The sequence below is a fragment of the Ceratotherium simum genome, chromosome 18 (assembly GCF_057802395.1).
Source record: "Ceratotherium simum simum isolate JZ-2026a chromosome 18, ASM5780239v1, whole genome shotgun sequence".
Lineage (NCBI taxonomy): Eukaryota > Metazoa > Chordata > Mammalia > Perissodactyla > Rhinocerotidae > Ceratotherium > Ceratotherium simum.
This window is the reverse complement of record NC_141917.1, coordinates 48,596,240-48,610,309: the sequence shown is the minus strand read 5'-3', so window position 1 is coordinate 48,610,309 and position 14,070 is coordinate 48,596,240. Positions and strand designations below refer to the sequence as shown.

Here is a 14,070-nt window from a genome sequence, read left to right as displayed (position 1 = left end):
AGTTAATTTGAGTTAGAATAATGCACCCATCTAAATATTTCATAATTTTAAAAATAACTACTTTTTAAAAAAGGAAACCTGAAAATTTTAAATATTCAGAATGAATAAACTCTATGCATCAACAATAGATAGCTATTGGGTGGAAAAAGCAAGTTGAAATAAGATGTAAATAGAGTAATATAATTTTTGTGACTTTTTAATTGTATAAAATATTTATGTTGTTTTGAATACATATTAGGGGCTTCAACTTTGTTTTATTCCTTAAAAAAAAAAGGTAGCAAAAGCAACAAGCAATGGTGAACACAAATATTGTTACATTATCTTCTGTGCTCTTTTTTAATTCTTCAAAAAAATGTTTGGGTATAAAAAATTTTGAATACTCCCAATTAGTACCTTAATATATTAAGGTATATGCCTTGGGTTGTAAAATGATATAAAGTTGCATATCAAAAAACTGATTAAGGTTATCCTTGGCATGAAAACTTGGGGAGAATGAAAAAGGCCCTTTAATGACTTTTCACCATATATACATCTGAATTAATTTGAATATTTTAAAATAAAAACGTATCTGTGTGCAATATTTTAAGATAAGCATTTAAAGAAGACTATAAATTATTTATATTATATATTGCTTAGTCATTAATTTTCCAAAAAGTTGATTGCTTAGGCTTCCTAATTCTGACTTTTATTAATATTACTAATACCCTGATGATATGCTTAAAATACCAGTAATAATATATATAATTGTATACTATAACTCCCTTTTGATATTAAAGCAGGTTTATTTCATATCAAGACAATTACTTCAGATAATAATATGAATTATTTCCATATTAAATATTTGGTATAATATCCAGCAATAAAAAATCTATGACAACAAAAAAATCAGAGCTGCATACTGGATAACAGGTCTTTATCAAAATGACTTACAATTCTCACAACTATCCTTCGTGGTTGGCTGTTGTTATTGCTATTCTATGGACAAAGAAATTAGGAAACAACCAAAAAAACCAAATGACAGAGAAATGATATGAATTAGAGGTAAAGATGGAACAAGAGTTAGGTTTCTCAAGTCCGTTTTGTTTAGTATTTTCAATGACATACAAAGTGGAATGAAGTATGTCTCATGGATTTTTCAATTGCATCACACAAAGAGTTATGATGGGGGGTACAGGACACGCTACTTCAAAATATAGCAGCCTGGCATATTGAATATTTTAAGCCAAAGGAGTTTGAGAAAAGGACAGAAGCAGGAAGGTCACTCTCTAACCTCCCCCACCACCAGCCACACCTCCACGCCCCCTGCCCTTCTCCCCTGAAATAGGTCATAAAATCCTCATGTGAGAGGTGCCCTCCCTAGGGAGGAAAGGACCATCCTCATCTCCGAAGACGAAGGGACCCAGAGAAGAATCTAAACAAACAGGCCTTGCAAAATTTCCCCCAGTTTACTAGACTTTGCTCTATCATATCTTTCCACAATTTTCCACTCTGCATGAAATCTAGCCTAAAAACACACAAGTTTAACGATTTCTTCAGGTCTTCATTTCATTATGAAGGCTCCTGTGTCAGTAAAACTTATATTAAACTTGTATGCTTTTCTCTTGCTGTCAGTTCAATTTTCAGACCCAGCCAGGTATTTTAAGCGAGTCAAAGAAAACTTTTTCCTCCTCTACAGTTCGGAAAAAGTCAGAGAAATTGTCCATTGAAATCAAAATAAAATTTAAAGAGGTAATAAGATCGAAACATTAATTAATTTTGTCCTCTGTTCCAGAAATATCCAAAGCAGACAAAAATATTTATTCTTATTAGACCTTAGAAGTAAAATTTTTAGAAAATTATACCAAGGAAAAGTGACAGAATAAAATGAATCTTCTATTTCTCATACTGTAAAAACTGAGGTAAAGTGACTACAACAAAGAATAAATCTAAATAACTCATTGTAGCTCTTAGGTTGATATCCAGCAAAATTCCAATATCCAGAAAAACAAAGTTTAGCCTTTCTGTTCATTGAGGAGTTGCTGCCCTTGGAGACAAGTGATCACTACTAGAGAAAATCACAGACAGCAAAATCTCAAAAGCGTTGATGCAGGAATGGAATTCACAGACCTCTTCATCTTACCTGCTATGATCACATCACTAATTAGTGGCAAAACTGGCCATTCAAGTTTTAGATTAGAATGCAAGTTTTCCAGGAAGGTACATTTCCCTGTGCTTTGATTAAGTTTTATCATTTCACAGCAATTCATATTATTTAGGTAATTTTAGATCTTCTCATGAGCTTTAAATCCTGTAACATGTTTAGTAACATCTTATGATCTCCAATGCATAATTCTCCCCAGTCTGGATTTTGACATTTTGATTTTGCTCTGGAATAACACATCAAAATGGTTCCTCATATCCTCTTTCTGATTCCTACTGATTTTCATCAGAACTATTTCTGAACACTACACTCGCCTCCTAAATGGGCTTCCTCCCTTTTCTTTCCAGGAAATTGATGCACTAAATTATTTTTCTCTCATTCTTCTCCCTGAACCTTCTTTTATATTGCCTTTGTCTTCAAGTAATCTCATGCTTCAGGTATCAACACATACCTATTTTCACAAGTACGAGAATGCTAAATAGGAGAACAATTGTTCTATTACCATCTTTTTAAATATATATATTATTTAGATATATAGCATCTATGTATAAATCAATCAAGATGGTTTTACAAATAAAGAATGGTTTACAATAACAATTACTGATCTTACGGTTCTTAAAAGTTACTTATGGATCTTAAAATTAAGAGAATCAAAATTTGAAATGAGGTCTACAATTAAAAATAGTCCAGTAACAACAAAAAATACTATCATTTTTCTCAATGTAGGGAGAAATTTTAACGAAGAACAGTATCTCAATACAGATTGTTTATCAGCTGCAAGGGGAAAATATAGTAACTACGCAGTGGAGAAACCAAACAACACCTTGAGCAGAATTAACATCACTAATGAGAAGCAGGTGGACACCATGTGCTGCTTGATGTGGTATTTCAAGAGGGACACATCACTTATGTAATATTCCAACCAGGGATGCATGATCTGAATCTAATCATGAGGAGGGCCGGCTCCGTGGCTTAGCGGTTAAGTGCGCACGCTCTGATGCTGGCGGCCCGGGTTCGGATCCCGGGAGCGCCCCAAGGCACCACTTCTCCGTCCAACGTGAGGCCGAGTCCCACGTACAGCAACTAGAAGGATGTGAACCTATGACATGCAGCTATCTACTGGGGCTTTGGGGGGAAAAAACTGAATAAATAAAATCTTTAAAAAAAAAAAAATAAAATAATCATGAGGAAACATCAGACAAACTTCAAATGAGGACCATTCTATTCTGTTGAGAGAGAGGGATAAAGGAAGGAGGGAGAGAGAGAGAGGACTGTATTCTTCAAAAATGTTAGTCATAAGAGAGAAACACAGACTCAGGAAATGACATCACAGAGTAAAAGAGACTACAAAGACATAATGCAACCACAGGCCCTTTAGGACCAGTCCAAACTGATCCATCTGGTCACCAGAGTAATTAAGAGTTGCTTTTCAGGTACTAAGACCCCTTGTCCAGTTCAGGCCAGTTGAGACCACCATCAACTTTTTGATTTTGATTTGCCTGCGCAAACGCCCGATAAATGCTTTTGACATCAAAGGGCTGAAAACTCCACCCTCAGATCATACTAACACCTCCATTTTGTGAACATGCATCCTATGAAGAGCCATGGAGCTTGACTATGCTTGTGCAGACCATCATTACCTCACTTCTCCTTACCTCCAATCATCTATCTCCACACTTCAGACTGCCTTGCTCTTCACCCCATAAATTTTGCCCCAAGCTCTAGATTTAGGAGACAGGTCTGAGAGCTTATGCCTCCTGTCTCCCTGCAGATTTATCTCGTAATAAAGCTATATTCTTTTCTCAAAAGCTGATGCGTTAATAATTGGCTCTTTGTGCGCATCAGGCAAAAGAACTCCAATTTTGTGCGGTAACAGTAACAACTAAATGCAATACCTGATCTGAGACTGAAATACTTCAGTGTAAAATGCCATGATCTATGCCACTTACAAGCAAATGGTTCAGAAAATAAAGCATCATGTGTGTTGTGTGTGCATGTAATATGTGTATACACACACATCGAGAGAGAGAGAAAGAACACACACTAACAATGCCCAGGCTCTCATGCTCATGGGACTTAGAGACTAGTGCGGTAGATAGTCATTTAAAAAGTACTAGACATCCAAATGTCCCTCAATGGCTGAAGGTGATACATCCATATAATGGAATACTATTCAGCAATTAAAAAAAGAACATTCTAATGACACATGCAACAGCTTGGATGAATTTAAAAGGCATTCTGCTGGGCCGGCCCCATGGCTTAGCGGTTAAGTGCACGTGCTCCGCTGCTGGCGGCCCAGGTTCGGATCCCGGGCATGCACTGACGTACCGCTTCTCCGACCATGCTGAGGCTGCGTCCCACATACAGCAACTAGAAGGATGTGCAACTATGACATACAACTATCTACTGGGGATTTGGGGGGGAAAAAAATAAAAAAATAAAAGGCATTCTGCTGAATGAGAAAGCCAGTCTCAAAAGGTTATATACTGCCTGATTCCATTTATATGACATTCTCAAACAGACAAAATTATAGTGAAGAGAATAGATCAGTGGTTGCCAGGAGTTAGGGGTCAAGAGGAGGATGTGATTCTCAAGGTATACAGCAAAAGGGAATTTCCTCAGGTGAGGAAACTGTTCTTCTGTATTCTGATTGTGGTGATGTTTGCACAAATCTACACGTGTTAAAATTTACAGTAATGTATACCCCCCAAAAAGTCAATTTACTCTATTTAAATTTAATTTTAAAAGTTTAAAAAGAGTCCTTATATTTTAGAATACAAATATTTGTGGATAAAAAGTAAAATACATATAAAAAACTACTAAAACACTTATTTGATTTACAATCAAGATCAGTTTTATAACAGAAAAACAAAGAGTGCTTTGAAGGTATTGGAAAGCATGCCAGTTTACAGAATTTGTCAAGATTCTGAGACACAAAGAAGCTTAGCATATTCCAAAGACAGAAAGAACACCCAGCATGGCTGTTGCAAAAATGACTGAGAGAGACTGGGATGACATGAGGCTCCAGAGGTAAGCCAAAAGGCAGACCCTGTAGAACAAGTTACCCCATGGAGGCCAGTGAAGAGTTTTGAACTAGGAGAGGGATAAGACCATGTTTGCTTTTAAAAAATGGTTCTGTCTTCTTCTCTGTGGAATATGGCTTGCAGAAGATTAGAACAGATGGGGAGAGACCATTTTAGGAGGCTACTGCAGTAGTCCAGGAAGAAGAATAAGATAGCTTATATTAAGATGGTACAAATGGAAATGGAGGAGATGGATTTGAGATATATTTAAGGTCTAGTCAACAGCTTTGGTGATGAATTAAATGTGGGAGGTGAGAGGCAGCGGTGTCAAAGACAATTTCCAAGTTTCTGACACAAATAATTGAGTGAGTGCTCAGAAGTATCCAAGACTGAGAGGAGCACGGTGCATTGGTTATCTTACCTCCATCAAATATATCCGATTCAATAACATTATCGAGAGCCTACTATGTATCAGGCATTGTGCTAGACTATAAGGATATTAAACATAAACAAAACCTGGTCCCTGATCTCAAGGAGCTCAAGATATCCTGAGAGAGAATAAATGTTCAATTGACATACTCATTATAACCATATCTTGACCATGCTGGGTAGTCTATAAGCAAGCACCCTATGCTTGGAGTCGAGAAAAAAAAACCATATGTACAACATTATTATCATGTGTACAACATTATCATCATCACAGCTACAACTTATTTACTGAGCGTATACCACTTTCCGGGCATTGCTCTAAGTATTTTACATGTATTAGCTCACTTAATACACAAAACAGTCCAACAGTTGAGCTCCATTTTATAAATGAGGAAAGAGACAGAGACAGATTAAGTACCTTGCTCAAGGTTACACAGTGAATTTAAGAGCCAGGATTCAAATCTCCCCACTGTGACTCCAGAGCCTGGACTCTTAAGCCCTTCACTGTATCTCAACACATGGGCCTAATCTCCAAAAGCCCAGGAGGTATGTATGATACATGAAATAAGCACAGAAATAGACTAAGCAATCTATGATAATGGAAGTATGACTCAGCTAAAAAATTTCAAGGAGGCAGAAATCACTTTTAGGCAGAGAAACTGGAGTTGGACAAATGAAAAACGGGGAGATAAATGTCAAAAGATGGCCAAGATTTCACGTGAGCTAACAAAACTGGGGACTTTTAACCACCTCAAATGCTATCCTCTTTCTACAGTTTCCCTTCAACCTACAGCCTCTACTCCAAACATTTTTCCTTGATCTATAATAGATATGGGGATTTAAGAGCTCTATCACTGACAAATGTTAACACAAGTAGCAAATGCTGCTGCCTCGCTGCATATTCAATGATTATTTTAAACATTTAACACTTGGCAAATACAAACTGAGGATCAACTCTATACAACCACTTTGTAAAGAGAAGTCAATGAAAACTTCTTCCTGGGCTAAAATAACTGCCAATTTCTGAAAGGTGAAATGCAGGCAACAACAATAATGGCAAGAATAAGGAATAGTGAGTGAGCACTCACATGCATGCACAAGGTATGTTCGTCAAACAGTTGCAGAGAGATAGTATCCTTCCTCAAATGATAGCATTGGACAGACTGAGTGGGGGAAAGCCTCAGAGTAAATGAGGGAAAGCCTCAGGAAAGCCTAGTTGGTACCCTTACACACTTGGTCAAAATGATTGACAGTAGTAACATTAATACCAGTAGTAGTATTAATTGATAGCTAGTAGTAGTAATGATTGATAGAGAAAAACTCAATCATTTATTGAGTGATCATAGGCATTTAACACTTTAATAGGCATTAATATGCATTCTCTAATTTATCCTCATAATAACTCACAGGTGCTAGTTAGTATCATTGTCTCACATTTAAAACATGAGAAGGGCCGGCCCCATGGCTTAGCGGTTAAGTGCACGCGCTCCGCTGCTGGCGGCCCGGGTTCGGATCCCGGGCACGCACCGACGCACCGCTTGTCCGGCCATGCTGAGGCCGCGTCCCACATACAGCAACTAGAAGGATGTGCAGCTATGACATACAACTATCTACTGGGGCTTTGGGGGAAAAAATAAAATAAATTTAAAAAAATTTAAAACATGAGAAAACTGAGGCTCAGAGAGGGAAAACTGGTCCAATGTCAGAGAAATAGTAGGTAGTGCATGCATCTGAAGCAAAATTTAGCTTTCCTCTCCATCATACTCTTTTTCTCTCTGAGACTTCTGGATAGTGTGAACTCAGAAGCTAAAGGAAAAGAATCCCAAAAAGTAAGATGCTCCTCAAGCTATTAAGGTATGTTATCTACATAGGGAAATCAGAGAGTACCCAGGATTCATGACTTTACTCCTCTGAGTACTTCTTCTATTCTTACGCTTTTATCCCTTGTTGGAGCTAGCTCTTCTGTAACAATTATTTTTCTATATGGCTTCAGCCACTTTGAGAACCTAGACCCAAGACCTCACTCTCATTCAGAAACTTCTCTTAGTCTCATCCTAAAACAGTTTGAGGTCCTGAAACTCCAAAATTTGATCACAGTTTTGCTTTTCTTGGGTGATATGGTTAAAAGAAGCTGAATGCCATACAATGGTTGGTGATTAGTTAAGGGTACCCAGTGTCAATAAGATGACTGCCACACAATGAAAACACTTTGTCAGAAGCCTTTATCTAATCTGCAGACAGGGCACTGGTCCTTGATGTGAGGAAGGCATTGAGAGTGTCATGGCAAATTCATAACCATTCAGGAACTTTCATAAGTAGCTAGGCTAAGGGATACAGGGCACAAATAGTAGTGGTTCTAAGAAGCCAGGATGCAATGAACAATAATCTGTCCTAAAGGTGAAGTGGGGTGTCTCCTCAGTGCACAGCACGGTGCTCTAGCACATAATAGGAATTTTAAAAATATTGCTGAATGTTTGCCGTATTGGTAACATAGGCATGATGTTAGGAGAGGAAGGTGGTACCATTTTAGTTCTGCTGTGTGTTTCAATATGTGTGTACTGTATTGAAAATAAAAACCAAAATGGACTATTTCCATTCAAATCCTAAGATGAGAGGATAGCAATACTTCAAAATACTTCAAAAAGTACAGAACTTTTGGGCAGGGAGGAGACACTGGGTTTCCAAAGGACTGCCAGAAGAACAAATTGATGTTCAGCTTTTAAAAAAAAGTTTTATAAATGATTATAACCCTTCAATAAAAAAAAAAATCACCAAGCCCAGGAATTAATAATTTATCTTTTTTCACATTTTCATGATGTAATTATGGCACCAACTTTTCCTCTTCCTAAACCTCCTTGTCAACACCCCCCAGGTTCCGTTAAAAGCTAACAAAATTCAGTTTATGAATATTAGCCAGTTTAAAAGTAGGTATCTAATTCAATTTATGCCTGGGAAGAAAACCAGCCTGTATATTCACAACAAGAACCAAAAGATGTACAGCCTAGTCAAAAAATAAAAACATTAAAAGCTGCATCATAGAGAATCTTTTCCCCAGTTGAACTGAAATGATCAGAACCAATAATTAGTATAAATTGCATTAGACTATATACAAAGGAAAACATTCAAAATCCAAAGATTATTCTTTTGAAAATCTAAAGTATCTATCCCATTTGTAAACCATATATTCAAAAGGAAAACGGGGAGCAGAATCTTAACAGCTGAGGTCCTGAAACTTCAAAGTACTCTTATGTGTGTTTATATTTTCTTTACCTAACAATGAGAGAAAGGGAAACAGTCATTATTCAATATACCCTATGAGGATTGCTCATTTTATGGTCAACCTGGCAAAATAAAATTTCTAAACTTTCCCCTTGACACCTCACCTGCCCCTTTTCACAAATTACTATACAATCAGATAATACAAACTAGGTTGGAAATCAGTTGAAGTTAAATCTTGAGGGAAAAAAACAGCAACAATAAGGGTAACCACCACAAAACAAGAACCCTAGACTGTAAATTCCATGAGGGCAAGGACTGCATCCGTTTTGCTCCCCACAGTAATCCCACGGTCCAGCATTCCACAGACGTTCAGTTAGTATTTGATGGCAAGAAGGAGAGACCGATCATTCAGCTAAGAGGTAAGGTAATCACTAAGGGTACTTCTGCCACTCTGATTCAGTACTTAGTACACTGTAGGGTACACTGAAATAGCGAGGCCAAGGCTTGACTATCTTGTCTATCAACCACACACTAGAAGTACAGGAAAAAGATGTTTTCCATCAGTCCTCTCAGATTGGCCTCTCCCGGGGACACTTCTCCTTAGACACTAGGGGGACACAAGAGTCTGACCCACACACATAGCACAGCTTTTCAGTGACAACAGGGACAGTGTAACTTTAGTAGGTAACTTAACTTCCAATACCAGCTCAATCCACTAACAGAAACCCATTTATAAAATCAGACCTACACAATGTATGGGAATCTGCTGCCTGAAATTATCCGTTGCTCTAATCTACTCCATTAGGACAGGTAATTCATAATTGAAACTTTGATTAATCACTTTAGAAACAATCAGTCTTGAAGTCTCTTATTGTTTCTTTTTAATTATGGCAGATAGTTTAAGTGTAAACAAATGTGTCTACTAATGACTTTATAGTTTAAGTGTAAACAAATGTGTCTACTAATGACTTCATTCCACAGTTAACCATTATTATAATGGAAATGAAAGGATTTTCAGCATTCAGCATTTACTGATTGTTTATTATTAAATGCCTTGGGAATTTCTTTAATTATACTCTATTTGTATACCCTGTGCATATCATATTTTCAATTGAAGCTTGGTAGAACACTATAAATTGTTTACTATTCATTATAGTAAACTGATATTCAGAGAGACTAAGTGACTTCCCAAGTGTTTGAACAAAAACGTAATTCCAGATCCCACAATCTCACACTACTTTCTAAATTTATAAAAATATATTTAATGCTGGGGCTGGCCTGGTGGCGTAGCAGTTAAGTTCACACGCTCCGTTTCGGCAGCCTGGGGTTCACAGATTCGGATCCCAGGCACAGACCGACGCACCGCTTGTCAAGCCATGCTATAGTGGCATCCCATATAAAGTGGAGGAGGATGGGCACAGATGTTAGCCCAGGGCGGATCTTTCTCAGCAAAAAGAGGAGGATTGGCAACGGATGTTAGCTCAGGACTGATCTTCCTCACACACACACAAAATATATATATATTTTTAATGCTTAAATGACTAACTTAAATTTAAATCCTTTCTGAAGTAATATATCTAAATTCATTCCATATTTTTTTTGGAAAGAGTATTAACAGGCAGGTATATAAAAATTTATGTACAAAACGAATTTAATAAACAGATTAAAAGTATGCCTAAAGTAGCTCCATTCAAAGAACCCCTAATTTGCAACAATACTACAAATCAGAGTATACAAAAACTCCCGTCTTTAAGGCTGCTAAATGTGAACACGTTTTTATGGTGTGCTAATATGGCAAAATTGAAGAATGATCTATTTACCTCAAATAGCACTTTAAAGAGTGACCTCCTACCAGGACTGACAAATTGAGAGATCAAATCAGCTTAATTTTTCAGGCATAAACATTCTTTAGAAGTTCAGAAAAATATTGTTTAGGTGGGAGAAAAAAATAGCACACTGACTATTACAGTATAGGGATTTATTAAATTCATTCAATTCTTCATTCATTCAATAAACGTACTGTGTTACCTACTATGTGTTAAGTATGGTGCTAAGAACAAGAGATGGTTAATACTCAGTGTATTAATTACGGCTTTTTATTTTCTGTATGCTGATGCTTTGACAGACGGGACCCTGTTGACCCTAGAAAGACTGCCCCTCTCAGAGCTGGCCAATTCCTAGAAAATGACTGCCTTCTAGCACATATTTCATATGCAAACCAACGGATCCTGAGCCCACACCCCAACTACCTCCTTTATCAGTCTCTTACATTCCATGCCACTATCCCCCTTCCCTAATCACCCTAGGGCCAGGTACCAGATAACTTGTGACAGCCCCTTCGCCCTAAAGCCTGCTGAAATTATTCAGACTAGCCAATCCTAAACCTGCTTACCCTGGCTTTCCTATTCTTTCCCATGGAAACCACAATAAAGGCTCTTGCCCAAGTTTTCCCCTCACTCCCTCTGCCTCCTGACCAACGCTGGTGTTTCCCCTTGTGGCTCTGTGTGGTGTGGCATGCTCCCTCCTCTTGGGAACTGTGAGTAACAAACTATCTTTCAATGGCAATTGTCCTCTCATCTGTTGGCCTCACCATATCTGAATAATAATAAAACCTATTTTAAAGCACTCAGGACCTACTATTGAGGCATTCATATTTAGTAATGTTTATTGAACAAATGAATGAATGAATAAGCAAAGAATGAATGCCAGGAGCAAACACTAGATCAAAAATTAAAGACCTGAATCCTTGCATTTTCAATATGTGACAAGTGGAGCAGCAGCAAAATGGATGAAAAAAATTTCCCCACAAGACAATGAATAAATTATCTGTAACAGTATTGTTAGATGGAAACTAGTAACTGCATAATTCATCTCAGAGAATAACACTGACCTTCCCTTGAAGGCCCTGCCTTCCTAGGATCTATGCTCTATTCTCACCGATCTCTCCAGGTTCATTGCTCTCACTCTCCCTTGCTCTAATGGCTACCACACTAGACTTCTTCAGTTTCCGGAAGGTGCCCTGACCCCTCCAGCTACAGAGCCTTTGCCCAGGTTGTTTTATCTTCTTGGAATACTCACCTTCTCTCAACATCTTCACCAGAGTTAATTTCTACTCTTCAGATCTCAGCAATTATTTCCTCAGGAAAGTCTTTCTGGCCCTCCTGAAATGTATTAACATCCTCCCCGCCCCCCATTTGACAGCTGCACAGCATCTGTGTCATCTGTTACCATTTTTATTCCGTAGTTCTATAATTCTTTACCTTCTGTCTCCTTCACTTAACTGTATGCCCCATGAACACAGAAACCACATTTATCCTCATACAGCACCACTATCACTCATCTTGCATCCCCAACACTGAGCCACCACCCGGCACAGATTATAGGATGAGGGGTAGAGGCTGGTTGTGGATATAACCCACTCATTCAACTGCAATAAAAAAGAATCAAAGTTAAAATATATTGCAAACGTTTGTTAATTTCACACCTACTACAAACAGATTCTGGGATAGTACTGTTTTCTGCATTATAAAATTTAAAACTCCCAAAATTTACTATTTTCATTTTGAATAAATAAAACAGAAGATTTTTAATACTAGATTTGATTTATAAACCACTTTCATGATGTATTATAAAAGTGATCATGACATTGTGGCAAATAACATTAGGACATTAGAAAGCAAATAGATGGCTGGGATGAAACTAAGATAAAGCAGTTGTAGGCCTGATTGGTCAAAGTATTTAGAGAACATTCCTGGTAATAAAGGAAGAATCTTTTGGAAATAAACGTCCTTAGAAATAAAAACTCAAGAATCCCAAAGAAGAAGAAAGTATGAAAAAAAAACCTGCAAACACATTAGTGCTTATTATAGAAAAGATACACAATTGTATGCAGAATGTAAAGTTTGTAAGAATATTGCCGGATGTGTGTGTGTGTATATATATATATATTTTTATAACCAAGTACAAAATGTTTATTACAAACAAATACTATTTTAAATTAAATTATAACTAAAACCGACACCAAGAAGGTCCAATAAGATTTGCTTTACAAGACACTGTATTAAGGTGCAAATATACACATTATAAAATAAATGAACACAGTACTTTTTTAAATGATGAGTTTCCAAACCACAATCTAAAGGTAGTTCATACAAGTTTGATTTACATAGCTTATCAAAAGCAGATGTATTACAAAAAGTGAAACACAACTATATTTATTTCTCATTGGCTTCTTCACAACTACCTGGAAATATGAATATGCCTCTCAATCTTAGGAAAAGCACATTATTATCTCTAGCTACCAATTTGTTTAATGTGCTGTTGCTTAAAACTTCCTCAAGAGTGGCCTGTAACTACTACCTCCATTGCCTAATCACCTGCTAGTTTTTTATTCACTCAACAATTAACATATATCTACTAGAGACAATTACGCCACATCCGCATATACAATTTAACCACATTCCACCTTTCAATTTTTATTTCCCAATTTTCCTTAGTATAAATTCTCGATCCCAATTATATTTATTCCCCTAAACATGCTTTCCACATTTCTGTCATTGCACTTTTGCTCATTCTATTTCTACAGACTAGCATGCCCTAAGAACTCAGACTCTTCCCAGGACACCTGCACCAAGATCAAGACCCTGAGTACACAGGTCAAATGCCAAGTACAAAGCTTCTGCTGACAGAAAGTACCCAATCTTTACCCTTCAAGCTCTCCTGGCATGTGTATGTAACACTCACTTCACACTTTTCAAATACTGTGATATTATCTACCATCCCTTCAAGTTTACTACTCTTCTGTACATTTCCCCAAATTAGAACTATGAATTTCCTAAGGGCAATGTCTATGCCTCATAGTCCTCTGTATCCACACAATATTTAATACAGTTTTTTATACACAGTAGGTTTTCAATATATTTTTAATGCAGTAACATATCACTCTAAACCAAATTCACCAGTCACATATAAAAAAACTGACATAACTGTGGTAACACTAACATGAATGCCTCTGCTGTCTCCCAACACCTATATGACCATCACGATTATCTGTGTAAAAATCACTATTGACAGCTCCCAAGACCTGGTCACCTAAATATATCAATATAGGGAATAAATGCTACGAGTAGCAGGTAAAGTATTTCTATGATTCTCTTAAGAGCCTATATCATTGCACCACATTTATCCACAGGAAAATTTAGATAAGTTATTTCTAATTTAAAAAAACAACAACACTACGCTGAATACAATCATCACAAG

At 37.0% G+C, this 14,070-nt stretch overlaps 1 protein-coding gene across 3 annotated transcripts in view; it reads right to left on the bottom strand.

The window, feature by feature from the left end:
* Positions 1-14,070, bottom strand: part of IPO11 (importin 11) — a 220,664-nt gene that overhangs the window by 66,543 nt on the left and 140,051 nt on the right. The window lies entirely within an intron of this gene.